Source organism: Myotis yumanensis, unplaced genomic scaffold, assembly GCF_028538775.1.
Source record: "Myotis yumanensis isolate MYYU_CA2020_CCGP unplaced genomic scaffold, mMyoYum1.0.hap1 SCAF_22, whole genome shotgun sequence".
Lineage (NCBI taxonomy): Eukaryota > Metazoa > Chordata > Mammalia > Chiroptera > Vespertilionidae > Myotis > Myotis yumanensis.
The window spans coordinates 13636721-13663169 of record NW_027223773.1 but is presented as its reverse complement, the minus strand read 5'-3'; the positions used below and the strand labels follow the sequence as shown (position 1 = coordinate 13663169).

Here is a 26449-nt window from a genome sequence, read left to right as displayed (position 1 = left end):
TGCACACACACATGCACGTGCACACACACGCGCACACGAACACACCGTCACTGTAGAGTTCTCTCTCACATTCTAATATGGGTCACCGCCGAGGACGCGGACTGAGAGCTGACCTGTGTCGGGAGCTTCCACACACCTTTCTCCCCGAGCAAAGGGAACCCGAGTCCTGCCTGGCCTGCTGGAAAGATACCTGACGCAGATAAAAATGGTACAAAAATGCAAAGTTCTCTTGGCAGTGGCCACACTCGTCTGGCAACCTGCTGCCTCTTCATGGAGTTGTGTCTGCTTCTCTTAAAGGGCACCTGCTCATTTCCTCGTCCTCCTCCCCCCCCCCCCCCCCCCCACACACACACACTTCTTCAGCCACATTCACTACCTGATGCAGGGGGAGGGCAGTGGGAGCCAGCGTGGAAGCTCAGGTTGGCAAGGGACAGGCGAGAGGGAGACTAGCCTTGCTCCTGCCCTCTCTGGCCAGTGCTGCTCAAAGTCTGAACCATGAAGGTCAGAACAAGAGGCAAAACAGTCAAGATGAGCCTTTCCCAGGGGTAGCTCGGGAGGGCAGTGACTAAATTACTGAAAATTCCAGGCTAAAAGGGAGTTAAATATTAATGACTCTATTACTGAGAGGAAGAAAACTTGACATTCCACACTATCTTTTCTACAGATATATATATCTATACCAGAGGCCCAATGCACGAAATTCATGCATGGGAGGGGGGTGTCCCTCAGCCCAGCCTGCACCCTCTCCAATCTGGGACCCCTTGGGGGATACCCGAATGCTGGTTTAGGCCCAATCCCTAACCATCAGTTGGATATCCCTCTCACAATCCAGGACTTCTGGCTCCTAACCACTCGCCTGCCTGCCTGATTGCCCCTAACCACTCCCCTGCTGGCCTGATTGATGTCTAACTGCTCCCCTGCCAGCCTGATCGCCCCCAACTGCCCTCCCCTGCCGGCCTGGTCCCCCCTAACTGCCCTCCCCTGCTGGCCTGGTCCCCCCTAACTGCCCTCCCCTGCTGGCCATCTTGTGACGATGTCGCACGACACCACTAGGCTTTTATTATATAGGATGTATACCTATATGTATACCTATCTATATCTCTATCTCTTATTCAGGAGACAATTTATTCACTTGGTGCTCTGGCTGGCAATGGAATCAAACTGGCAACCTTTGGGTGCATGGGATGACGCCCAACCCAATGAGCCACACCTGCCAGGGTTCCACACTAGCTTTTCCAGAAGAAGCCCAGCATAGATGACCAAGTGCCATCAGATAGCGCTTCAAAGAAACCATCCCCTGGTGAGAAGACAGCCAACTGCTGCACCTGCCCACCCCTCCCTCTTTCGGAGATGCTGTGGATACACAGTTTTCAGTCGTGGTTCACAGCCTCTGCCTTCAGCTCGTTCTTCCTGAACTCAGCTGCTTCTCAAGTGAAGATTTTCCTGGCGGAGCAAAGGATGATATTCCATGAGCTTCTAATTAAGCTCCGGGAGCCAACACTGATAACCTCCCACCAGGCTGACTCATCACTGGCTGCCCTCGAGGTCTCTGATCGATAAAGCTTTCGGGTTGAAATGTTAGAACTTAAAGTGTGGCCGACCAGGCTCTCAGCCTGCCCACCTCCCTCTGCTCCTGGGAAGACTCCCACAAGGGAAAGAGACACCCAGAGACGGGGAAGAAGGTGGAAACTTGACAGATTATGAGTGATGTTTGAATGCTGAGAAATCACCTGGAAATTACACGTTCAGTTGCATTATTCTTTAGATGGATGAATAGAACATGATAGAATTAGCGGGGGGGGGGGGAGGGGGGGGGGGGTTGCGGTTTGGATGGATGAGAATAGAATAAGTGTGTTTCACAATAGCTTTATCCAAGCATTGTTTTTTTTATATAATAACTAGAGGCCCGGTGCACAAAAATTTGTGCACTCGGGGGGAAAGGGGGTCCCTCAGCCCATCCTGTGCCCTCTCCCAGTCTGGGACCCCTCAGGAGATAACGACCTGCTGGCTTAGGCCTGCTCCTGGGTGGCAGAGGGCAGGCCCAATCCCTAGGTGCATCCCCTGGTCAGGCTCAGAGCAGGGCCGATTGGGGAGTTGGGGCGCCGCCCCCTGTCATGCACAGAGCAGGGCGGATTGGGAGGTTGCAATGCCACCCTCAGTCACGCTCAGGGTAGGGCCGATTGGGGGGTTGGGGTACCGCCCTCTGTCACACTCAAGGCAGGGTCGATAGGGAAGTTGCGGCGCCACCCCCTGCCACGCACAGAGCAGGGACCATCAGGGGGGTTGGGGCTCCGTACCCTGTCACACACAGAGCAGGGCCGATCAGGGGGTTGGGGCGCTGCCCCCTGTCACACACAGAGCAGGGACCATCAGGGGTTTGGGGAGCTCCCCCTTGTCATGCACAGAGCAGGGTCAATCAGGGGTTTTGGGAGCTCCCCCGTGTCATGCACAGAGCAGGGCCGATCAGGAGGTTGGGGAGCTGCCCCCTGTCACACACAGAGCAGGGCCAATAGGGGAGCTGGGGCACCGCCCCCTGTCACATACAGAGCAGGGCCCGTGGGGGGGGAGGGTAGTTGAGGCACCACACCCTGTCACACTCAGGGCAGGGCCGATGGGGAGGTATGGCTCTACCCCGTCTCACATAGAGCAGGGCCCGTGGGGGGGGTTGGGTGCCACCACTGTCACACACAGAGCCGCAGGGCAATCAGGGCGTTGGGGCGCCGCCCTCTATCACCAACAGAGCAGGGCCAATCAGGGGGTTGGGGCGCTGCCCCCTGTCACACACAGAGCCACAGGGCAATCAGGGGGTTTGGGCGCTGCCCCCTGTCACCCTGATCCCAGTGCCGGGAGGTCTCGTGGCTCCGCTGATCCCGCCCGGCAGGGTCACAGATCCGGGTCCCAGACCGCAGACAGCCTCGCCTGCTGCCGCCTGCCTTCAGTGTGCAAATTAGCCGCCATCTTGTTGCTTCAGGGTGGGGGTCCCACTGGGGTGCCTGGCCAGTCTGGGTGAGGGGCTGAGGGCCGTTTTCAGGCTGGCGGGCGACTGGAGCTCCAAACCTCTCCTTTTTTTCTTTTTTTTTTATTCTGGCATTTATTTACCTTCTATGGCTGTCACTGGAGCTGAGAGCCGGCTTTCTCTCTGAGGCTCGGCTGAAAGCAGGTTTCTGGCCTTTGTTTTCTGTATTCGAAACAATGTTGCGACTCCAGCTCTGAGATCCCGGCTGACTGACAGGAGGTTTCTGGGGTTTGTTTATCTTCTATAAATGTTACTATGTTTCCAACTGAAGCTCAGAGGCCGGCAGGGACGTTGGAGTCCACAGCAAGCAAGCCTCCTGTTAGCTTCCAGCTGCCTGGCTGCCGGCTGCCATCTTGGCTGACAGTTAATTTGCATAAGGATATGCTGATTAGCCAATGGGAAGGGTAGCGGTCGTACGCCAATTACCATGTTTCTCTTTTATTGTGTAGACTAGAGGCCCGGTGCACAAAAATTTGTGCACTCGGGGGGAAAGAGGGTTCCTCAGCCCATCCTGTGCCCTCTCCCAGTCTGGGACCCCTCGGGAGATAATGACCTGCTGGCTTAGGCCTGCTCCCGGGTGGCAGAGGGCAGGCCCAATCCCTGGATGCAGCCCCTGGTCGGGCTCAGAGCAGGGCCGATTGGGGAGTTGGGGCGCCGCCCCCTGACACGCACAGAGCAGGGCCCATCAGGGGGGTTGGGGCTCCATACCCTGTCACACACAGAGCAGGGCCCAACAGGGGGTTGAGGAGCTCCCCCCTCTCACTCACAGAGTAGGGCCAATAGGGGAGTTGGGGCACCGCCCCCTGTCACACACAGAGCAGGGACCATCAGGGGGTTGAGGAGTTCCCCTCTGTCACTCACAGAGTAGGGCCGATAGGGGAGTTGGGGCGCCGCCACTGTCACACTCAGGGCAGGGCCGATGGGGAGGTTATGTTCTACCCTGTCACACACGGAGCAGGGCCCGTGGGGGGGTGGGAGTTGGGGCGCCGCACCCTGTCACACACACAGCAGGGCCGATCAGGGGGTTGGGGCGCAGCCACTGTCACACTCAGAGCAGGGCCGATGGGGAGGTTATGGCTCTACTCTGTCACACACAGAGCAGGGCCCGTGGCGGTGGGGGGGGGGGGGGGGGGGGGGGAGTTGGTGTGCCGCACCCTGTCACACACAGAGCCGCAGGGTGATCAGGGGGTTTGGGCGCTGCCCCCTGTCACGCTGATCTGGTGCCAGGAGACCTCTCGGCTCTGCTGATCCCGGTGCTGGGAGGCATATTACCCTTTTACTATATAGGACAGAGGCCTGGGGGCCGGCTGGTTTGCCCTGAAGGGTGTCCTGGATCAGGGTGGGGGTCCCCACTGGGGTGCTTGGCCAGCCTGGATGAGGGGATGATGGCTGTTTGCAGCTGGTCACACACCCTTCAGGGTGGGGGTCCCTACTGGGGTGCCTGGCCAGTCTGGGTGAGGGGCTGAGGGCTGCTTTTAGGCTGGCGGTTGTTGATTGAAGCTCCCAACGGCTCCTTTTTTTTATTTTATTCTGGGCCAGCTTTAGCTCTGGCTCTAGCTCTGAGAGCAGGTATCTGGTTTGTTTCGGTTCTATAATCGAAACAATGTATAACTTCAGCTCTGAGATCCTGGCCTATATTTGTTAGAATGTTTCAAACTGCCGGCTCAGAGGCCGCCAAGTCAGGTGGGGAACGTTGGAGTCTGCAGTCACTGGAGCAAGCAAGCCTCATGTTCGCTTCCAGCTGCCTGGCTGCCGGCCGCCATCTTGGCTGACAGTTAATTTGCATAAGGATACACTGATTAGCCAATGGGAAGGGTAGCGGTCGTACGCCAATTACCATGTTTCTCTTTTATTAGTGTAGATTGGACATCTCACCTAAAACACTGGCTTTACTCTAATGATCTCCATTCTTGTTACCCTGTCAGCAATTTACTTTAAAACACAGTCCTTGGGCATAGATAGTGGGTTATATGTGTGGATTAATAATGATTTACCCTCTGGGGATAGTGAGTTAACATCTCAAGTGCCTCCGTCGGGCATTCACGCTGCAGGATGGTTCGTTAGTCAGTTAGTTAGTTAGTACTTGATGAGCCAGCTTTTCATTATCATTTAATTTCAAAATAGTGCCTCATTTCCACTGACATTTCTTTCTTCCAAAGGTTTGGACATTTTCTATTTTCTTTGTCACTAATCTCTAGTTTAATTGGGTCCAAAAAACAGTCTGAATGAAGTCAGGCCTTTGACTTGTATCTTGAGCCAGCAAGCCGGTCAGCGTGGGGAACTTGGGAAAGAAATGGCTGCTTCATGTTGAGTTCCGTGGTCTGTGTCCACCACGTGGGCGAGTGAATGAATGGTGTTGCTCAGATCTTCTATGTCCTTGGTTTGTTTGTCTGACTGTCCTATCAGTTCTTGAGAACGGGGTGTTAAAGCCCCCACGATGACTATGGGTTTGTTTATTTATCCTTTTAATTCTGTCTAATTTCTGCTTCTCACGTTTGGAGCTATGCTACACGCTATACGCAAGCGTAGAATTGTTGCAACTCCCACCTGCCTACGGTGTGTCCGTTAGCAGAGGCTGTCGGTGTGTGGACGGAAAGGACAGCCATGTGGCTCTTCACCGTCAATGTAACTTACAAAGTGATCTCACCAATACATCTAGCTCCCATCTGCCACGGGCACCCTAAGTTCTAGTTCCCATCTGACACTGGGAACGCCCTGCGAGCTTGCTGGCACATGCTGTAACTCCGGCAGAATTTGGGGTAAGATTTCTCCTCCTTACACCACCACCTGGAAAGGTTCTGTGGGAGGAAACCTACAGCCCACTTACCTGCACGGGAGGCTGACAATCCCGACCCAAATCACTGCAAAGCACCCAGCTGGCCCAGGTCAGAGTGAAAGCATTCTTTTGTGTTTTAATTAACTTTCATTAAAAATATTTCTTTCAGTTACAGTTGGCATACGATATATTAGTTTCAGGGGTACTGCCTCGTGATTAGACTCCACATAACCGATGAAGTGCTCACCCCGATAAGCCTATGCCATCTGACACGGGCACCCCCAGTTCACGGCAGCGTGACTCACAGCAGCCGGATGTGGAAGCAACCTAAGCCCCATGGAAAGAAGAATGGAAGTGCCCTCTGCACCCAAGTCAACTGAAGACCTTAGTGACCCCGGGGCCTTATTTGCTGGGTTTGCACCTTTGTTTTTCTTTTAAAACATCATGGGAACTGTTGTCATCTCGGCTCCTTCTTGGCCTGATTTAGCCCCATTTTCTTACTGTTCTCCTTGCACACAAAGAGGAACTGGGGTTACCGGAAGGTCTCCCTAAAGCTGACAGCAGAGGACTGTATTCTAGGGACCAGGACCCTCCCTCTCCCCGTCGGAAGAAAGCTCACCCAGCTTGTGGGTATCGCCCTAAGCAAAGAGAACATTGGAATCAGACTCTGCTTTAGTGAAACACATCAAGGACCTAGAAAGGCCACCAAGTGGCACTTCCTGGACCAGACCTGGCAGGGCTCAGCCCGTGTCCTCAGGGGGCTCCATGGGACTGCTCCCCGTCCCCTCCCTCCCAGATGCAGAGAGTGGAAGAGCACTGATTACAGCCTGCCCTCTTGTGAACGCAGACAGCATGGGATTCTTGAACTTAAACTTGGCAGGAACTTACGAGATTTCCTGGTCCATTATCTCCATTTTATTCTCAGAGAAACTGAGGTCAAAGAAGCTTAGGCCTGGCCAGGGTGGCTCAGTGGTTGAGCATCAACCTATGAACCAGGAGGTCATGGTTCAATTCCCAGTCAGGTCAACCCCCAGTAGGGGGCGTGCAGGAGGCAGCCGATCAATGATTCTCATCATTGATGTTCCCATCTCTCTCCCCCTCTCCCTTCCTCTCTGAAATAATTTTTTTTTTAATTTTTGAAAGAAAAAAGCAGCTTAGTATCTTAGCCAAGTTCACGCAGGAGGGAAGACCTGACCCAGAACTCGGTTTGCTGGGCTTTCAATCCCTTGTGCTGTTTAGGGCTCCCTGCTTTCTGTCCCCCGTCAGGAGCACCGGGAGGCTCCGGGCTGGCTCTGCCGACCTGACCCACGTTAGGGCCCCCACACGCTGCACCCGGCCCAGGACTTTTAGGTCCCCTGTGCCCATGCAGCTGCCTTGCACGTGAGCGGAATGCCCTACACCCGTGGTCGGCAAACTGCGGCTCTCGAGCCACATGCTGCTCTTTGGCCCCTTGAGTGTGGCTCTTCCACAAAAATACCACAAAATACCACGTGTGGGTGCACACGTACAGTGTGATTGAAACTTCGTGGCCCATACGCAAAAGTCGGTACAGTGGGGCCTTGACTTACTAAACTCATTCGTTCCGTGACGAAGCTCATAACTCAAATTACTCATATGTCAAATCAATTGTGAACGAGTGAGACACGTGATGCTGGGCTGATGTTGTGGCGTTCACTGTGACGTTCGCTGCGCCAACTAGTGGTGGGGTGTCTGAAGCTGGCTCGTAACCCGAATTTTAGCTCGCAACTCAAAGCAAAAAACTGGCCGAGAGACGGCTCATATCTTGAAAAACTCGTTAGTCAGGACACTCGTAAGTCAAGGCCCCACTGTATTTTGTGGAAGAGCCACACTCTAGGGGCCAAAGAGCCACATGTGGCTCGCGAGCTGCAGTTTGCCGAGCTGCAGTTTGCCGACCACTGCCCTAGACAATGAAACTAGATGTTGTTACATCCAAGTAACAGGAAACAACAGCAGTCAGTGATGTGGACTGCTTGTAATTCTGAAATTGCAATATAGAGTTATTTTCTGTCCAGGAGAGAAATGTGAAAATGCTGGAACCCGCCAGACAAAGCCACTTATGTGTTAGCTTTGACCTAATGTTGAGGCCCTTCCATCTCTGGTTGGAATTCATTTCATTTTTTGGGTAATTCTAGCAGAGAAGAAATACGCTGCCTCGAAAGAAAGAATAAGCAGAATTAAATCTGTTCGGTGATTTCTCGTGGGGCCAATGCCAATCTAAGCAACGGAATGAAAGGGGAAGAATTCTTCATTACCGAAGAGATGGGCATGTGGCCGAATTTTCTGTAAAAAATGGAAAAATACAAGGATCTGATTGATTTGCCAATATCATAGGTACTTCAAAACACCATTTCCTTGCTCGCTTTTTATGTCTCCGGCTACAATTGGAGTGTATTTTATAAATGAGAACTCGCAAAGGACTTGGGATTCTTGAAAGAAAGACTCACAGACAACACTAGAGGTACCAGAAAACCACCCTCAGATATCCCCACATATTTTCACCTTACACACCATGTCCCAAGAATTCAATGTTGAGGAAGAAAAAAAAACCAGAAGTAGAATTAATGGAAAATGGGCATTGCTTTCCATGAGATGCTCATAGCAAACTGCCTACTGTTTATTCTGTCGCCTGCTGACAGGCACAGTGGTTCTCAACCTGTGGGTCGAGACCCCTTTGGGAGTCAAACGACCCTTTCACAGGGGTCGCCTAAGACCATCCTGCATATCAGATATTTACATTATGATTCATAACAGTAGCAACATGACAGTTATGAAGTAGCAATGAAAATAATTTTATGGTTGGGTCACAACATGAGGAACTGTATTTAAAGGGCCAGAAGGTTGAGAACCGCTGGGCTAGAAGAACTGGTGAGGACTCTGTGATAGAGACGTGTTCTACGGAAGCCGGGTGGCATGGGGCCCGCGCAGAAGTCCCCAGGGATAGAACACTCAGGCCGGGATGGGAATGGCGACTCCGGTCCATCTTCCCTTTGTGCTGGCTCTACCCTTTGCAGATATCACACCTCAATCGCAGCCACATTCCTGCCAAGCGCCATCTGAAGGCAGAGGCCAACCTTTGAGTGTCGCGAGCAGGAAAGCTGAAACTGATTCCTATCCCGGGGAGTGACACAATTCTCCGTCGGCAGCACGGGGTTTAGACACAGAAGGAGGTTCACCCACAGCGCGATCGCCTAGTGAACTGTCCTGGGACATGTTTCTTATCCTCCCTGCCCCTCTGACTCTCCTTCTAGAAAACTAGGTTATTCACAGACTCTCCGTCAATATGATTTTGTAAAAATTAAATAACACAACTAGGATAAAGTTCTTAGCCGCGTGCCAGGGGTGTTGGCATGCAGCGGACGTCAGCTGTTACTAGCACGGATAGAATCATGGGAACATCAGTCGCCGTGTCTGAGAGCGAGCTCTGGTGTGTGTGCAACTGAGCCACGTCGTGTTAGACCTTCTGAGCAACAAGTTTGCTTCTTGCTTCTGACAACCCTGGACGTTGCCCACCCACCACCCAGAGAGGACTCAGAAATGGAACACACGTTTTCTCGCTTTAAAAAATGACAAGCCTCCAAACACTACAATCAAACCTTCCGAGAGGGATGCAGTCCTGTGTCTAAAATGCACTGAGTCTGGCCCGGCCGGCGTGGCTCAGTGGGTTGAGCATCGACCTATGAACCAGGAGGTTGCGGTTCGATTCCCAGTCGGCCCACATGCCCGGGTTGTGGGCCCGATCCCCAGTGGGGGGCGTGCAGGAGGCAGCCGACCCATGATTTGCTCTCATCATTGATGTTTCTATGTCTCCCTCCCTCTCCCTTCCTCTCTGAAATCAATAGAAATATATTTAAAATGCACTGAGTCTGTCTATCCCGGGAAGTGAGCAGCTGAGCAGATACCTGCGGGCTGTCGCCAGTCATTTCAGCCTGTGTGACTGGCCACCTCGTGGGTTTCCACCCCCGGACTTGATCGCAGATTGGATCATTTTAAAAGAAAACGAGCCATCAGATTTCCTCCCAGGGGGTATACACGTCCTCCCTGCATGTGCATCACGCGTCCAACCCATGTCTATTCGTAATTGAATGCAACTGCAATTTAACAAAAGAGGCTCTCTCTCTCTTCTCTGCTCTTGAGGGTTGAATAGGATGCATTAGTCCTCCCTGGGCTGCGTTTCAATAAGTTTGTCCAGGAAAAAGCCTGCAATGCCGAGGGACTGCTTTATGATGGACACGCGTATGACGATCAACACACGGCCCTTCCCTGCATCCCCAGCAAGGAGGTCGGGCTGCCGGGACTAGCTGGCGCTGCCTCGCAGTGACTGGTAAGACAGGAGGAGCTGCTTTCCTGTCCCTAAAATCCACAGGGACTCCGGGGAGCTGGAGCCCAGGGAGTCCTCCGAGATGGAGGCGAGAGGTCATTTGCAAATAAAAGAGCGTGCAGCTAGCTCAAGAGTCCTAGAGGAGCTTTCATCTTACCGGGATCTTTGCATCTTCCAACTGCACACCCAGCCCATGGTGCACAGAATCTCGTCTCCCGCCTCCGTTGTTAAGGGCTCCCTCACAAAATTAACCTCTGAGAGCTCTGCCCTCTGATCTCAGCGTCTGAAATGCAAATGGGGCCCCGCTGTGGTGCCTCGGGATAATTATAATCATCATCTTACGGCTGAAACGCTTCCCTCTACTCTAAGTCTCCTTACAGCCCAGGCCCCTGCCTTCCGTCCACCAGGAGGCAGATGGAGGAGCACAGGGCCCAGCGGAGTGATGTGATCTCCGGTCAAGATCTGACCCCAATCATGGGCCCACCAGGAGGCGCCAGGGCCTCCCAGGCTAACGGGGGAATCACTCCCAGGAGCCTGTTCCTCCAGGAACCGGGCTGTGGGGTCCTGCTCAGCCCAAGATGTGACAGATGCCACCGCCAGTCCCTTCCCCCTCGCATTCTCTGGTGCACGCCCACCCTGCGAGGACCGGTGTCTATTCGGTGTTTTTAGGGCAGTGATGGCGAACTTATGTCACGAGTGTCAGAGGTGACACGCGAACTCATTTTTTGGGTTGATTTTTCTTTGTTCAGTGGCATTTAAATATATAAAATAAATATCAAAAATATAAGTCTTTGTTTTACTATGGTTGCAAAGATCAAAAAATTTCGATGTGTGACACGGCACCAGCGTTAAGTTAGGGTTTTTCAAAATGCTGACACGCCGAGCTCAAAAGGTTCGTCATCACTGTTTCAGGGAATGCATCCACTACTGGGATCTGCTGGCAAAACTATGGTTCAACGTCAGGCGGGTGTGAAGCCTTTTGCTCCTTTTGATCATGTGGCCGGGGGGCCTTTTCAAGCTACGTAAGCCCAACAGTTGCCAGCAAAGCAATGGAGAGAGGAGGCGCTGTCGCAAGACGTCCAACCAAAAACTGTGGGTCTGAGAAGAGGGCTCAGGTCTCGGGACGGCCAGCCACCTTTCCTTTAACTCTTCCCCTGTGCCAAGGAGAGAGGCATGGGGCCCATAAAAGTGTGGGGGAGGGGACACGCTTGCAGCTATAAGATGAATGAGGCCTTAGCATGGTGACCAGAGATGATCATACTCTATTGTATAATTGAAATTTCCTTAGAGAGTAGGACTTAAATGTTCGTTCTCTCTCTCTCTCTCTCTCTCTCTCTCACACACACACACACACACACACACACACACACAAGAAATATGTGAGGGCGTGGATGTGATGATTAACCAGATGGGAATCCTTTCACAATGTATCAGTATTTCAAATCATCACAATGCTCACTTTAAGTATCTTACAATTTGTCGATTATACCTCAATAAAGCTGGGGGAAAACAATTTAAAACAAACAAACAAAAGGAAGGTGGGGGAAGGCCGCCCCCAGTCCCCCTGTGCACTGTGCAGAGGCGACCTGCAGAGGTGCTCGAGTCGGCTTGTCACCATCTTGTGATCTTTAGTAATTTTTGAGCAAGAGGCCCGCTTTTGCCCTGGGCCCCGCAAATTATAAAGTCCCGGCAGTGGCGTACTCTTAGCTATGTATGAGCCTCCCATCTGTTTAAACCTGTTCACCTTAAGAGCTCAAATTCAGGAGTTCAAGGCCATTTCAGAAATGTAGGGCATGATTGTATGTACAAGGACACACGAAAAGACATGGCACTGCTGAAATACTTCAAGGGACTCTCAACACACAGGGTCTCTGTGTTCCGCAATTAGAGGTTCATTTCACATGTACATGGAGCCACGAGGGTTGACAGTGGGGAGCCAGCACCATGACACAAAGCCAGCCTCAGGCCTGGGCCTTATGCATCGGTACAGCAGGTGCCGTGGCCAGGGACGTGACTCTCCTAGAGTTTGGTCGTCTTCTGGCGCCTGCGTGACCTTGAGCAGGCCACCTATGAACGCCGAAGTTTCATTGCCTCGGCTGTAAAACAATGATCTCTGTATTGCTGAGCCATGGTGAGCATTAAATGAGATACTACAAAGGAAGTTATGTATTTCAAAGTTCTGTATGAAAACCATTGGTGTAGTACTACATGTGATGTTCTTTTCTCCTTTTCCTCTTGAATTGCCTGCTCAATCTTACACTTTGCCGAAACCTCTTTCTTGGAAATGATTTACCCAACTGACAAATGCTTTTCTTCCTTCTGTTGCTCCAAGTACGACCCTCATTAAAAAAGAACGAGGAGGAGGAGGAGGAGGAGGAGAAGAAGGAACAAAAAGGAAGGAATGTTTTTCTGGAGTTTCTCAATGATTTTTAAGAAATGCTCAGTGGAGCAGTGTTGGCCCACACGGAGAGGCTAAAACAGGAATGGGTTACAACAGAGCCTTAAGAAATGTGCACTTAAATTAGAACCAACATTGCTTCGCTTTGCCGGCATTAACCCTTGAGAAAGCGAGCACACTCCTATTTTTAATCAGGGTGCGCGGGTTCCTCCCAAGCCTTTCGGAAGGGTCAAGCCTGAGAAAATGCCAGCAGCTTTAGGATAACAGCTGGGAGGAGGGTGCTAAAAAAATAACACTCCCATTTAACCGGAACACAAAATGACCGCTGACCAAGATGCAGCGATAGGGGATTTTACCTCTTTCCTTCACTTACTGATTCCCCACATGATGGAGAAATGTCAGCGTCACTCGTGGGAAAGGTCACTGTGTGCCAGGGACAGTCTCGCCCGAAGGACTGTGCCCACGGAGAAGGGCTCCACTGGGCACCGGTTCCCAGGGCACTGCAGAGCAGCATTTTAAAAAAATATAAATTTTATTGATTTTTTACAGAGAGGAAGGGAGAGGGATAGAGAGCCAGAAACATCGATGAGAGAGAAACATCGATCAGCCGCCTCCTGCACACTCCCCACCGAGGATGTGCCCGCAACCAAGGCACATGCCCCCGAATGGAATCGAACCCAGGATCCTTGAGTCCGCAGGCTGATGCTCCATCCACTGAGCCAAACTGGTTAGGGCCAGAGCAGCATTTTTTTAAAAAATATTTTTAACTATGGTAAATAGATATATAACATAAAAACTGCCACTTTCACCCTTTCTAGGTGAACGTTTCAGTGGCATTAAGTACAGTCACACTGTGTGGCAACCATCAGCACTGTCCACTCCAGAACTTTCTTCTTCCCCAACTGAGTCTGTGCCCATTAAACTAACCCCCCCGTCTCTCCCCCGATAACAACGGTGAGGCCTGCGTCTCTATGAACTTGCCCCCTCTGGGTTCCTCGGAGACGTGGCAGGGCACTGTCTTCCTTCTGTGACTGCACGGCTCCCCATGTCGGGGCGTGTGTCAGAACGTCATTCCTTTTCACGGGCAATTCCTGGGGAAACCACATTTGGTTTATCTATGCATCTGCTGGTGGATACTTGGTCAGTGTTATTTTTATTTCTCAGTTTCCTTTGGGAAAACAGACTTAAATACTCAGGAGTCTGCTTATCTTTTTTTTTTTTTTAATATATTTTATTGATTTTTTACAGAGAGGAAGGAAGAGGGATAGAGAGTTAGAAACATCGATGAGAGAGAAACATCGATCAGCTGCCTCCTGCACACTCCCCACTGGGGATGTGCCCGCAACCAAGGCACATGCCCCTGACCAGAATCGAACCCAGGACCCTTCAGTCCGCAGGCCGACGCTCTATCCACTGAGCCAAACCGGTCAGGCCTGCTTATCTTTTGTCATCCCCCTTAACCCAGAGAGGAAAAGCCCCTCTCAGGGCCCAGTCAGAGGCCCTCGCACTCAAGGGTGTCCCCAAAATGTGTATGCATACTTCCACAACTGGCAGCTCAGTTTTGAAAATGGAATGTATTTTAACCAACGCGGCCTTTATCATTATTCAAAGGCTGTGTATACAGTTTTGGGGACACTCTATATACTGTGTTAAAGACACACACAAAAAGTTCCAAACTGCTCGAACGATCTCCAACTCCGTGATTTGGAACAAAATCCAAACTCCAATCTTTGAACGATGCTCTAACACCTGTTTCATGGCGCTACGCAATTTCCATCAGTCTCGTCTGTGAGCCAATATTCCAGAAGCGCATCCCAGCAACTACGTGGAGTAGCAGAGACTGACCAGTTAACATGCATCAGAGAAGCTACCATGTCTGGTTACAGGGCGAGCGGTGCATCTGCCCGCTGACCTGGTGACGGTGACGGGCAGCGCCCTCCATGCACCGTCTGTGGGCCCCGCAGGAACAGGGCTCCGGTGACTGCGTCAGGTGCGCGCAGCTCATCTGCACGTGTGAGATCAGAGGTCCAGAATGGGGACAGCTCCTCAGCGCCTTCTCTAGCAGGCGAGATGCAGAATATCGGCCAGAGTGAGTAAAAAGCTAACCCACGATGATTGGCACTTGATCATGGAGGGAAGGCAGCCAGGGGAGAGGTAAAGGGAAAGAGAAAAGATATGAAGGTGAACACCCCTGGAGTGGAGAAGTAAAAAGCGCCCTGGTATAAGGTTTCCGTGACCGAACACCGTTATTATAGCGAAGAGCTCCAGTTCAAGAAAAGATATCAGAATGAAGAAAAGACAGAAGGAAACCACAAAGGCAGACGAAGAAATCTGACTTACAGGTTTTTATATCAACATGTGACTAATATGTTACTGAGAGCTGAACAGAAAGAAAAAACATTTGATAGACTAAGAAAGAAATATCCTGACTCAATCCAAGCAGTTGCTCTGAGTAATCAGAATGTGGGGTTTCCACAGGAACCCTGACGAAATTAGCAAGACGAATGTTCCAGAACTGAGATCTGCCTTCTCCTTTTCAACCTTCTGATCCAGCCACCGCACCCGCCGGTCCTTGTGGGAACTCGCAGCTCTGTGCCCACCTGGGCGGGTACCTGAGGCAACGTGTGCGGGCAGACCTGCTCCAAGTCCTCCCAAATCAGTGGGTGAAATTCCTCCTTAAGGATTTATAACTTTAAAAAATATATACTTTTATTGACTTCAGAAAGGGAGAGGGAGAGAGAGATAGAAACATCAATGATGAGAGAGAATCACTGATGGGCTGCCTCCTGCAGGCCCTCCAGTGGGGATAGAGACCACAACCCAAGCATGTGCCCTTGACCGGAATCGAATCTGGGACCCTGTAGCCTGCAGGCCAAAGCTCTATCCACTGAGCCAAACCAGCTAGGTCTCCTTAAGGATTTAAACTTAATTCCTGCACTTCCCCTGCTGCCCTGAAGCCAGGTCATGTAGCTGAGGTGACCGGAGGCTGGGCGGAGCCAGGGCTGGGCGGAGCCAGGGCTGGCAGAGGCTGCAGTTCAGGCTGGGGCCCTGGGGTCATGGAGACCTGCATTTCCACCCCAACTGATGACATTGGACTACTCTCCTGGCCTCTGGAAACTTCGTTCCCTCACCTATAAGGGGACACTAGAACCCTGGGGGCTGGGGGACACGATGGCTGGGCACCTGCTGGGGCAGAGCACGTGCTGTATGTGTAACTGTTGTTGTTTTTCTTGCGATCGGATCTGCGACAGCCTCCCGCCACCAGGCTCTTGGATTCCACATGAAACCTCAGACCCCGGCCCATGAGGCCCCTGAGGTCTGGAGGGGACAGAACAGGAAATGCCCAGAAGTGCTGACGGGCACCCACTTCCCTGCCTTCCAAGTGAAGCTGTGCCCAGGAGTGCCAGCCAGCACCAGCCGAGGTGCCGCTCACACCCAAAGGGGAGGCTTTCTCCTGTGGCGTGGATGCTCCGATGTGATGATCTAGGCGCTTCTCACCACGACACCGCACACACGCCCGTGCTCCAAGCCCCCAGCGTCAGAGACACTGGTGCGTTCACTAGTCCCTTAGAACCGGGCACTCACGCACCCGCTTCCTGGATCCACATGGGCCCCTGGGGGAGCCGTTCACTGGTGGGAGCACCGGTGGGAGCACTGCTGGTAATCATACCCACCGTGAGGAGGCTCAAGAGGCATGGGATGTTGCTGCCCTAGCAGGTTTGGCTCAGTGGATAGAGCGTTGGCCTGCGGACTGAAGGGTCCCAGGTTCGATTCTGGTCAAGGGCACATGCCCAGGTTGCAGGCTCCATCCCCAGAAGGGGGCAGCCAATCAGTGATTCTCTCTCATCATTGATGTTTCTATCTCTCCCTCTCCCCTCCTCTCTGAAATCAATAAAAATATTTTTTTAAAGAGGGATGAGATGGTAATTAAGGCTCCAGAGTCCATCAGTGAAGTGAGTCCCATGGCCCTTCCCCACCCATCCCACCCGGAGGTGTTCTCTCTTCTCCACCCACAGGAGACGGGGCGGGTGGCGTACACGGCGCGGGAAGCAGGGGCCCTCGGGCAGTTTCTTCCCGGCGCTGGCGAGCCGGCTAATGATGTTTACATTCCGCCTCTGGATTCGTGTGCAGAACAGTGTGGACTCTGACCACACAGCTCCCAGGGAGACATCCAGTGCTGATGTTGGCGACAGAGGGTCACTCATGGAAGCTCTGACCTACAAATAAACGTCTCTCCCACTGAATGGCCCCTTCACTTCTCCGCCGTGGCTCACACCGACTCCTCCACCCACACGGCTGCCCCTCGTCCTTTCCCTTCCTTCGCTCTGGGCCTCGTTAGCGAGGACAGGACAGTGCCCCCGGGGCCCGAGCAGGTACCGAGTGGTGGATGCCGCTGTGTCGCTGATGAGAAAGAGGATGGTGACATGGTGACACGCTGTCACATGCCGCCAGAGTCCACTCGGGGTGGCGAGAACGTGGACCAGGGTCTGCGGGTGAAACCCCAGCCTCAGGCCCCAGGGGCTTATGGGAGGTAAAGAAGGCTGATGCTCGGCAATGCCAGCTCTTGCCTTCATCGCGCCCGATGCTGCCAGCACGTGGCCACATCTGTCCTCGCGTGATGGAAAAGGAAACCTCTTCCTTGTTTCGAGTTGAGTGGACAGGGGGTCTGACACTCCAGGGAAAAAAAGAATCTCTTCAAACATTAGCTCCATGTGGGGAGATCCAAGATCTGAGAGCTGGGACGAGTGTGGCATCTCTGTCTACAGCAAGCATGTCAAACCTGCGGCCTGTGGGCCACACGCCTCATTTATTTGGCCCGTGTTAGCCTTTGAGTTTGACATGCTCGCTCTGCAGCGCGGACCAGGGCGCTACGTGACGCTGGAGTCCAGAGTCTGCCTGTGTCCTGCGGGTCCTCTCCCACAGGCCGCCCCGGGAGCAGTGCAAACACACAAAGCTGGGAGGTGCGCCCTCCTTCCTTCCGGGGGAGCATCAGAATGGCCAGGGATCCCACCGTTCTCTGGACAGACTGACTGAAAGGGGGAACAGGACCCACACCAGTCCTGCCCAGCTAAGCGGTGGCTGTGGGCCTGCCCTGCGCCCAGGCCTGGTGAAAGGGTTTGCCAGTTACCGCTGATGGAGAACCCTTCACAGTCAGAAAGGTAACGGCCCACCGCCGGTTCTAAGAGACACCGCTGACAGGTGACATTGTAAAGAAGGAAATGCATGCGCAGGGCCCGGCCACCCAATGCCTGGCACATGACAAGCACTTCTCGTGTGGTAGTTGCTGCCCAATCTGAACGTAACAGAACTCTGGGAAGACACTGGAGAGGGACTAAGAGGAGAAAGTCTGAATCAATGTGCTCCCCCCGGTAACTGCTGTGTGGATCCTGTCTTCTCTCTTTCTATAAAGTGAGATTAGACCAGGTGACCTCTGTCTGTTTTACTGAGAACATTTCCTGATTCCAAGCCAAGTCTCTCTCCATCACCATTCAGCCCCCGCACTCCCTCCTCTACCTCCCCCACACCATCCCATCGTTAGCTTCTGAGACACGCCAACCGAGACCCATGGAATTCATCAGCTGGCAGAGCTGAGAGGTCCTGGCCCATGGGAGTCCCCCTGGTTGTGCCCCCGACTGTGGTCACCCCGCTGACACATGTTATGCCAACAGGGTGGTGGGTGCACGGAAGTTCTATTTAAATGCAGATTTATCTATTTGCAACCCTTACCCGCGAATCCTAGTTCTGTCTAGGCCAGTGATGGCGAACCTTTTGAGCTCGGCGTGTCAGCATTTTGAAAAACCCTAACTTAACTCTGGTGCCGTGTCACATATAGAAATTTTTTGATCTTTGCAACCACAGTAAAACAGAGACTTATATTTTTGATATTTATTTTATATATTTAAATGCCATTTAACAAAGAAAAATCAACCAAAAAAATGAGTTCGCGTGTCACCTCTGACACGCGTGTCATAGGTTCGCCATTACTGGTCTAGAGCAACATACAAGTCTGTGCCCGTTCAAATATCTGACGATAACTCCCACTCCACCTCCCTCCCCTCTCCTCCTGGCTCCTCCCCTCGGGTCTACAGTTGCTCCTCCCTGACACGCTTCTGGGCCAGTCAGCATCCCAAGTGCCTCTTCCGGATGAACTTGATGCCGTGGTAGAGTGCTCATTCATCTAACAACGTCAAGGGCTGCTCTTCACCATCCTCTGCCCTCCAATGAGTCAAGTTACTAGTAGGTAAGGTTTCCACCCACTTTTTACAAATGTCTCAGCCGAATAGCCATTCCTGCGCCTTCTCATACCCACCACAAAGCAAGGCACACGTAAGAGGACAGAAAAACAACCCCAACGTGGACAGCAGAGCTAGGAGAGACCTCACCCAACAGGGATGCCATGGCCCCAGGCATTTCCGGTGACTCTGTACATGTACCCCGGGTGCCTGCACACATAAACGTGTACATATGTAACGTAGCTCAACCACCATTACACATGTGTTTCTGGAGAAGCTTATCTGTGATGTGTGTTTTCAGTTATGACATGAGCTCATTGTTAGAACTCAATAAACAGAAAATATTACCATTCTCTCCGAGTTTATGTTATTTTGGCCTTAAGATAAATGGGAACCTTGGTGACCCTGCTCAGTTTCATGGTTTTAAACACCGTCTCTATGCCAATGAGCCCAAATTTATGTCCCCAGCCCAGACTGCTTCCTGCGCACCAGACTCATTTGTCTAACCGCCCGCAAGACAGCACCTCTTGGATGTCAGGGGCAGTTCAACGCCGCATTTCCAACCGGACTCCCATCTTCCTCCTTCTCATGCCTTTTCTGTCTCACTAGTGGCGGCTTCATCCTTCCCGTCGCTCCAGCCCAAATCTTTGGGTTTATTTTTATATTCTCACTTTCTCTCCCACTGGCTACCTCCCAAGTATCTGCAGAAGCTGAAGAGGAACAGAATGTAACTGGAAATTCTTGAGCCAGTTATCAAATCAAACATATATATTTCTGAGCGAGAAAGATGGGGAGGAGAGGGAGAGAGAGAAAATATGAAACGGTGCCGGGGAATCCAGAAGGAAATGAGCATCTGAAAGTTACATAGAGATTATTTAAAACTAAGGGCCCAGTAAACGAAATTCGTGCACAGGTAGACTCCCTAGGCCTGGCCGGCAATCAGGGCCGATCAGGTTCCCCACCTCCCCGCCTCCCCGCCTCCTCCTTCCCTCGCTCCCTCAGCGCCCCATGTTCCTCCTTCCCTCACTCCCTCAGCCTGCCATGTTCCGTGCCACCCCCTGGTGGTCAGCACACATCGTAGCGAGCAATCAAACTCCCAGTCTCCCGGTCAAACTCCCAAGGGGACACTTTGCATATTATAGCCTTTTATATACATAGATTGTGCACCAATAGTCAGGGAATTTCAAACACACCAGGAAGGCCTCTCGTCCTTCAGGAGGTCAGACAAGGACTGTGGAGTGCTCCAGACCACAGCGTTCTTCAGGCGTAAACTGCTTGGCTGCCCTTGCCAATCCCCCCCGCCCCCCAGCCATGACTTGAATCCATTGCTTTCTGTGCGCGTCTGCCTGATCCAGATCCTCAGTAACTGCAGCCTCAACCATCGCAACAGCCTGTTCACCCCCTTCCACCCAATTCATTAGCAACGCGGGCTCTCAGTGCTTACAGTCCCTCAGGGAGCACCCCACCGGCCACAGCCACTAAGCCTGGTATCAGGTGCCCTCCAGTCACACTCACCCCCCAACACAGCGCCCTGGGCTGAGAGGCCCAAACTCTGAGTAATCAGAATGCGTGCCCTGGAGCATTTGCTCATCCGAATCCTCTTGGTTCTTTAAAGACCTAAGTTGAACCCCATTTCTTCCCTATGACTCCCCACTCCAATCCACCGTGACCTCCAGTTCCTCTGACCCCAGGGAATTCCCTTCTGGTTCTACTCAACGGGCCTATATCCCTCCACTACCTTTTGCATCCGTTTCCCTGTGCACCTTTAAGACGTTCCAATGAGATCTTGGTCCCTAAAATCAGGGACTGGATCACATCCCCCTCACGGAGCGCAGCACAGCGCTGCACACACGGTAGGTGGACGGTAAAAAGGATTCAATGTTTAAGGCAATTGGGTTTGGGATGCGTTGCATTAGGGCTCTAGGTTGTCCTTTCGTTAAACACGGCAGCAACAATGCCACTCAATCACGGATACGTGGGAGTACAAGTTTTTACAAGTCTGTGTGGCAGTGTTGAAAGATTTGACTAATACAAAAGTCACTTGAAAAAGTCACTTCACTGCGCCTCACCTCACGGTAACCACGAAAAACATGGTTTAATTCTGGAGTAAAAGATAGCCCTGATTAAGCCACGATTGCTTTTGCTACAGGTAGGGAAGGTTAAAATACATCCAAATATTAATAATACACCCGAAATGCCTGAGGACTCTGCCAATCAATGCGGCTACCACCCCCTTAATGGATTACGCCCCCCCTTTAATGGATACCACCAAAGAAAAATGAAACACACACACACACACACACACACACACACACACACACACACACAAATGAAGAGAAAAGTGAACCACAAATCCCCACATTAAAGCCAAGTTAAGGGCTTGATTTTAATTGAGATAAGAAGCCAGACAATGACAAGTGAAGACGGGTCACCCCTTCCCGACATTCTCCCCGAGTGACCTAGTGTGTCTGTCGCCGCAGCTCAGAAGCACAGCCGACAAACGAAGGCAGCGTTTCCACATGACAAGCAGGTGCTGGTGCTGGACAGGGGGCCATGCTGGTGGGGGAGGAGGCAGGTCGCTGCAGTGGCAGCCGGAGTCTCTTCTTTATACCCCCGGTGGCAAGGACTCTCCCAGCATAGACCCTTCTCCTTTTTTAAAAAAATAAATTTTTATTTATTTCAGAGAGGACGGGAAAAGGAGAGAGAGAAATATCGATGATGAGAGAGAATCACCGATCGGCTGCCTCCTGCACGCCCCAAACCAGGGATCGATTCCCGGTCAGGGCACATAGCTTTTGCTACAGGTAGGGAAAGTTAAAATACATCCAAATGTTAATAATACACCGGAAATGCCTGTGGACTCTGCCAATCAATTCAGCTACCACCCCTTTAATGGATACGCCCCCTTAATGGATACCACCAAAGAAAAATGAACCACACACACACACAAAAAAAAAAAAAAAATGAAGAGAAAAGTGAACCACAAAATCCCCACATTAAAGCCAAGCATGTGCCCTGACTGGGAATCGCACCATGACCTCCTGGTTCATAGGTCGATGCTCCACCACTGAGCCCTGCTGGCCAGGCGACACCCTTCTCTTTCTACCCCAGCTGAGGTTACAAAACAAACCAACACACACCCATGTATTTAGTGTGTGTGGACATAGTGTGTGTATGTAACATATTTTAAAACATATATATTTTTTAAATAACTACTTTAGCAAGCAGCCTCACTTGCTGAATCAATAATATCTCCCCTGCAAGAACCTTTAATCCAACAGTCTAGATGCAAACTGTTCCAAGAGCACAGCTCGCAGAAACGAACCAAACCAAACCACAGGGTGTAACTGAGCTGTTATCAGCCGGCTCGAATGTCAGACTTCATAACCTTTTAATAAAGAAAAACGTCACTCAACTTAGTAACAAGGGCGTCTCCCCTCCCCGCCACCCAACCTCTCTTTCTCTCCTTCTTTAAGGTAGAAGAATTCCAAAAAATAACTTTTTTTAAGAGGTTCTTCATTTTAATTAGGTTTGCCATGAAAAGCAATAACCTTAACTAATCACTTACAGTCCTCCTCCGCCCAACCCCACTTCTCTTCGTATGAATATCGCACAGGAACCCAAAGGCCTTCCTCCCCATGACCCTCCCCACTCCCACTATGGGAAGAAATGTGACTGCATGGACTCAGCCTCCTCCATACAGCATGAAACAGGATGAATAAAAATGTTTTTATGAAGAGTCGTGCTGTGGTGGGGGGAGTCAGGGGCAGAGAGAGAGAGGCAAAGACCTGCTCTCTTAGAGATCAGAATTTGTCCGAGCGGCCCAGAGCCCACAGTTCACCCAGAATGGGGGCATGTCTAAGTGGACAGGGGCTGGGATGGGCTAGGCCAGTGGTCGGCAAACTGCGGCTCGGCAAACCGCGGCTCGTGAGTCACATGCAGCTCTTTGGCCCCTTGAGTGTGGCTCTTCCACAAAATACCGACTTCTGCGCATGGGCCACAAAGTTTCAATTGCACTGTACATGCGCGCCCACACGTGGTATTTTGTGGTATTTTTGTGGAAGAGCCACACTCAAGGGACCAAAGAGTCACATGTGGCTCGCAAGCCACGGTTTGCCGACCACAGGGCTAGGCTGAAAGTTTTCCTCATGTGTGAGGTATAGGACAGCTACAAATCCATTCTCCTTTCTTTCCCCATATCTTCCCTGGCTCTCAGGTAGAAGGGTAGAGGTCTCCTGGGCAGGGAACAGAGTCACAATTCTCTCAAGGTTTCATCTGTGGTTCCAAGCTTGGTGCAGGCACTGAGTGGGCATAACCCTTGGTGCCACCTGACCCCTTCCCCTAGCTCGGGGCTCTTCTCCGCCTGTGAGCACCAGGGCCTGCAGGATGTCTGACAGTGCGACAATGCCCTTGACCACTCCATTCTCAACCACCACTACAAGTCGGTGAACTTCTGCTTCCACCGGCGTGTTGATGATGGTCTCCAGAGTTTCATGCAGGTGGCACTGTAGGACACCCTCAGAGCAATGTGATCGTTGCTGGAGGGCTTTGGTCAGACACATCTAGGTTGTTGAGGTCTTTTCTGCTGCCAGATTGATAACATCAAACTTGGAGGAGATGTCACCACACGCCCTTTCTCATCCTCCACAGGCAGGGCCGGGACTCGGTGCTGCACGAAAATACCCAGAGCCACGTAGACGGGGGTGGTAGTGCAGACCATAGCAATGTTGGCATAGGTGCCTGTCTCTAGCTCTTCCAGGGACTCAGACCTGGACTCTGGCTTGGGGAACTCGGTGATAAGTAATTTGAGGAACTTGAGGATGCGCTTGTGGGTGAGGATGTACAAGGTGTTGCCTGATTCTGGGTCAATAACTGGCAGCCAACGAATCTTGTTCCGGATTCATGAAGAGACAGCATCAAACCAGCTGGCATTAGGAGAAATGCAGACACGTGGTTTAAGGAGTCCTGTAAGTAGGCCTCTCTCCCAGTTTCCATCTTGTGTTCTTCCAGCTCCTAGATGTGTACCAAGGCTGACTTGTAGTAGCGGTGCAGAATATTGATGGAATCAGTGATGGTCAGCATGCCCACAAAACTGCTTCTTACTAGCCCTCAAAGGGGCAGCTCGTACACCATAAAGCTTTTTTCACCTGCAGGGAAGTGTCAACCACAACCAATTTGGGGCTTGTGGGAATCAGGTCATAGCGGCGATGAGACTCCATGAAGGAAGTAGACACACTATTGCTGGATTCTGGGGTCTCTGAGGATCCTCATCTTCCAGAGCGGGGGAGTTATGTGAAGAAATGACCGTCTCCATTGCTGGAGGCGCCCGCTGGCTGCGTTCACTTTAGAAGCTCGCTGGGGAAGGGGCCCAAACAATAACTCCTTTGGCAAACAGCTCCCTTCTTTCCAGCAAAAGCCTCATTATTTTCTTATTCTTTTCTCCAACCTCCTCATATTTTCATAAAAATGGCACATGACGCACGGGACATTTTGCAATGAGGAGCCCTCTCGGGAGAATGTCATGCCACCGCCCTGCTCCTTAGATGCGATATCGGGGCCCCCTTAGCACACAACTCTGGGTGCTTGTCTTCTGGATACGGATGCCACAACCCTGTCCAGTAAGAAACACCCTGTGCTGTGCACACATACACAGAAACACACACACATGCACGCACACACATGTTCACTGCATGCCCACCTGCATATCCACATGTGTGCACATGCACATGCACACATACACACAAGTCCGTGTGTGTAGACATGTGCCCAGTCGCATGCATACACATGCGCACACACAAGCACACACACACGCTCACCAGGTCAGTGGACCCGCCTCACTCTATCTGGCCCCCCATCTCCTGCAGCCTCGACCCCCCTCCCCACGGCTCTCAAACAGCCCGGCACCACGGATGGGTCGGCAGTAGCAGCTGTGGAGTCAGAGACCAGCGTGTTTTTTTGAAGGGCGTTCCCGTTCCTGGTGTGTGTTTCCTGTGTTGACCGCGGGCTCCTCTCATGTCAGAGACGCGGGAACTGGCAGGAGTTTGAGGACAGACTGAAAAGAGCTGGGTCTGCTCGTGGCATTGATCTGCTGGCGGAAATACGCACTAATGTAACAAATGCACAAGTTATATGTTTCGGGAAGTTAGTGCAAAACTGGACTTTAAAACAATTTAGAGATTAACTTTTTAAAAAATATTATATAGAGAAAAAACCAAGTCTGTCTGTGTAACGGCATTTCCTCGATGTATCTTGAAGCCACTGCATTTGATCAGAATTTTTTTATTGATTTCAGGGATAAAGGAAGAGGAAGAGAGAGATAGAAACATCAATGATAACAGAGAATCACTGATCGGCTGCCTCCTGCACGCCCTACACTGGGGATCAAGCCTGCAACCCCGGCATGTGTCCTGACCAGGAATTGAACCATGACCTCCTGGTTCATAGGTCAACATTCAACCACTGAGCCACACCGGCCAGGCCCCATTTGACCAGATATTGGTGTAACTCACTCCACTCTCAATGGTATTCCTGAGTGATAAGGTCGGTTCCTGGAGTTTTGCAAAATTCTTCCACCATTCCCAGTCAGAATCTCCCGTCTTCACAACACCTCACATTCAATTCCTGCGGCCATGGGAACTCATTGGCCTATCTGCATTCCACCTCCAGGAAGACACTGTCCTAGTCTGAGACGGCGCCACTTAGCACGCCATGCGCGCAGCCAGACTTGCGAGACCACAGATGCCCCTGGAAGCCCAGCACAGAGCTCTCAGCCTCACAGGAGCCACAGGCAGGCCCGGAGGCTCCCTCGGGCCGAGGCAGGGCTCAAGCAGCTCCGGCTAATTGGAGGGAAAGATGGATATTAATTTCTTTCCTCCTTAGTGGACTTCTCGCAACAGATTACACTGACTGCTGTCGTCACACACGCTGGCTGGTTGCTGGCTGCTTGCTGAACACAGTATCAGCTCAGCCGACTGGTCACAAGGTTGGGGAAGTGAGCTGAGACAGCAGAGCCAGAGAGCAAGTCCGGGTTTCAGCGACCCAGGCTTCCAAATGGGCTCCCCCAAACCTTGTTGGAGAATTGGTCCAGGACTCAGGGGCTCTAACCTCCCCCTCCCCCTCCCCCTCAGAACGAGTTTCCCTGAGTGTCTGCTCAGCTGGGCCAGGGAAGACGGCTCTGGGAGGCTTCGTGGACTCGGGGGATGGACAGGAAGAGTCTCTCATGGGAATGAAAGGAACGAGGGGAACCCCAGGGTCTCAGTGCTGGGCCTCCTCCAGTCTCCCGCGGAGGTTGGGGTTCCCGCCAACCCTGCTTCTCTATGTGTCTACAGGGACTCAAGCTGGGAGATATGACTTTGGTCACTTTTTGTAAAAATATATATTTTATTGCTTTCAGAGAGGAAGGGAGAGGGAGAGAGAGAAAGAAACATCAGTGATGAGACAGAATCATTGATCAGCTGCTTCCTGCACGTCCCCCCACTGGGGATGGAGCCTGCAACCTGTGACCTCCTGGTTCATAGGTTGACACTCAACCACTGAGCCACACTGGCCGGGCACTTTGGTCACTTCTGTTTGCAAAATTTGCTTGCATGTCTGCCTCCCCCAGTTCTCAGAAGGGCTTGCTTCTGCCTTCCTCATCTTCGATCTCCTGTTTTGAGTGCAGAAGTTCAAGAAAGTCTGTTGAACTGAC

The 26449-nt window shown here is 51.8% G+C and overlaps 1 protein-coding gene and 1 pseudogene across 1 annotated transcript in view; both read right to left on the bottom strand.

The window, feature by feature from the left end:
• The window catches only part of LOC138999351 (kinesin-like protein KIF26B), a 230501-nt gene that overhangs the window by 135530 nt on the left and 68522 nt on the right, over nucleotides 1-26449 (bottom strand). The window lies entirely within an intron of this gene.
• On the bottom strand, nucleotides 23034-24076 carry LOC138999330 (5'-AMP-activated protein kinase subunit gamma-1 pseudogene; annotated as a pseudogene).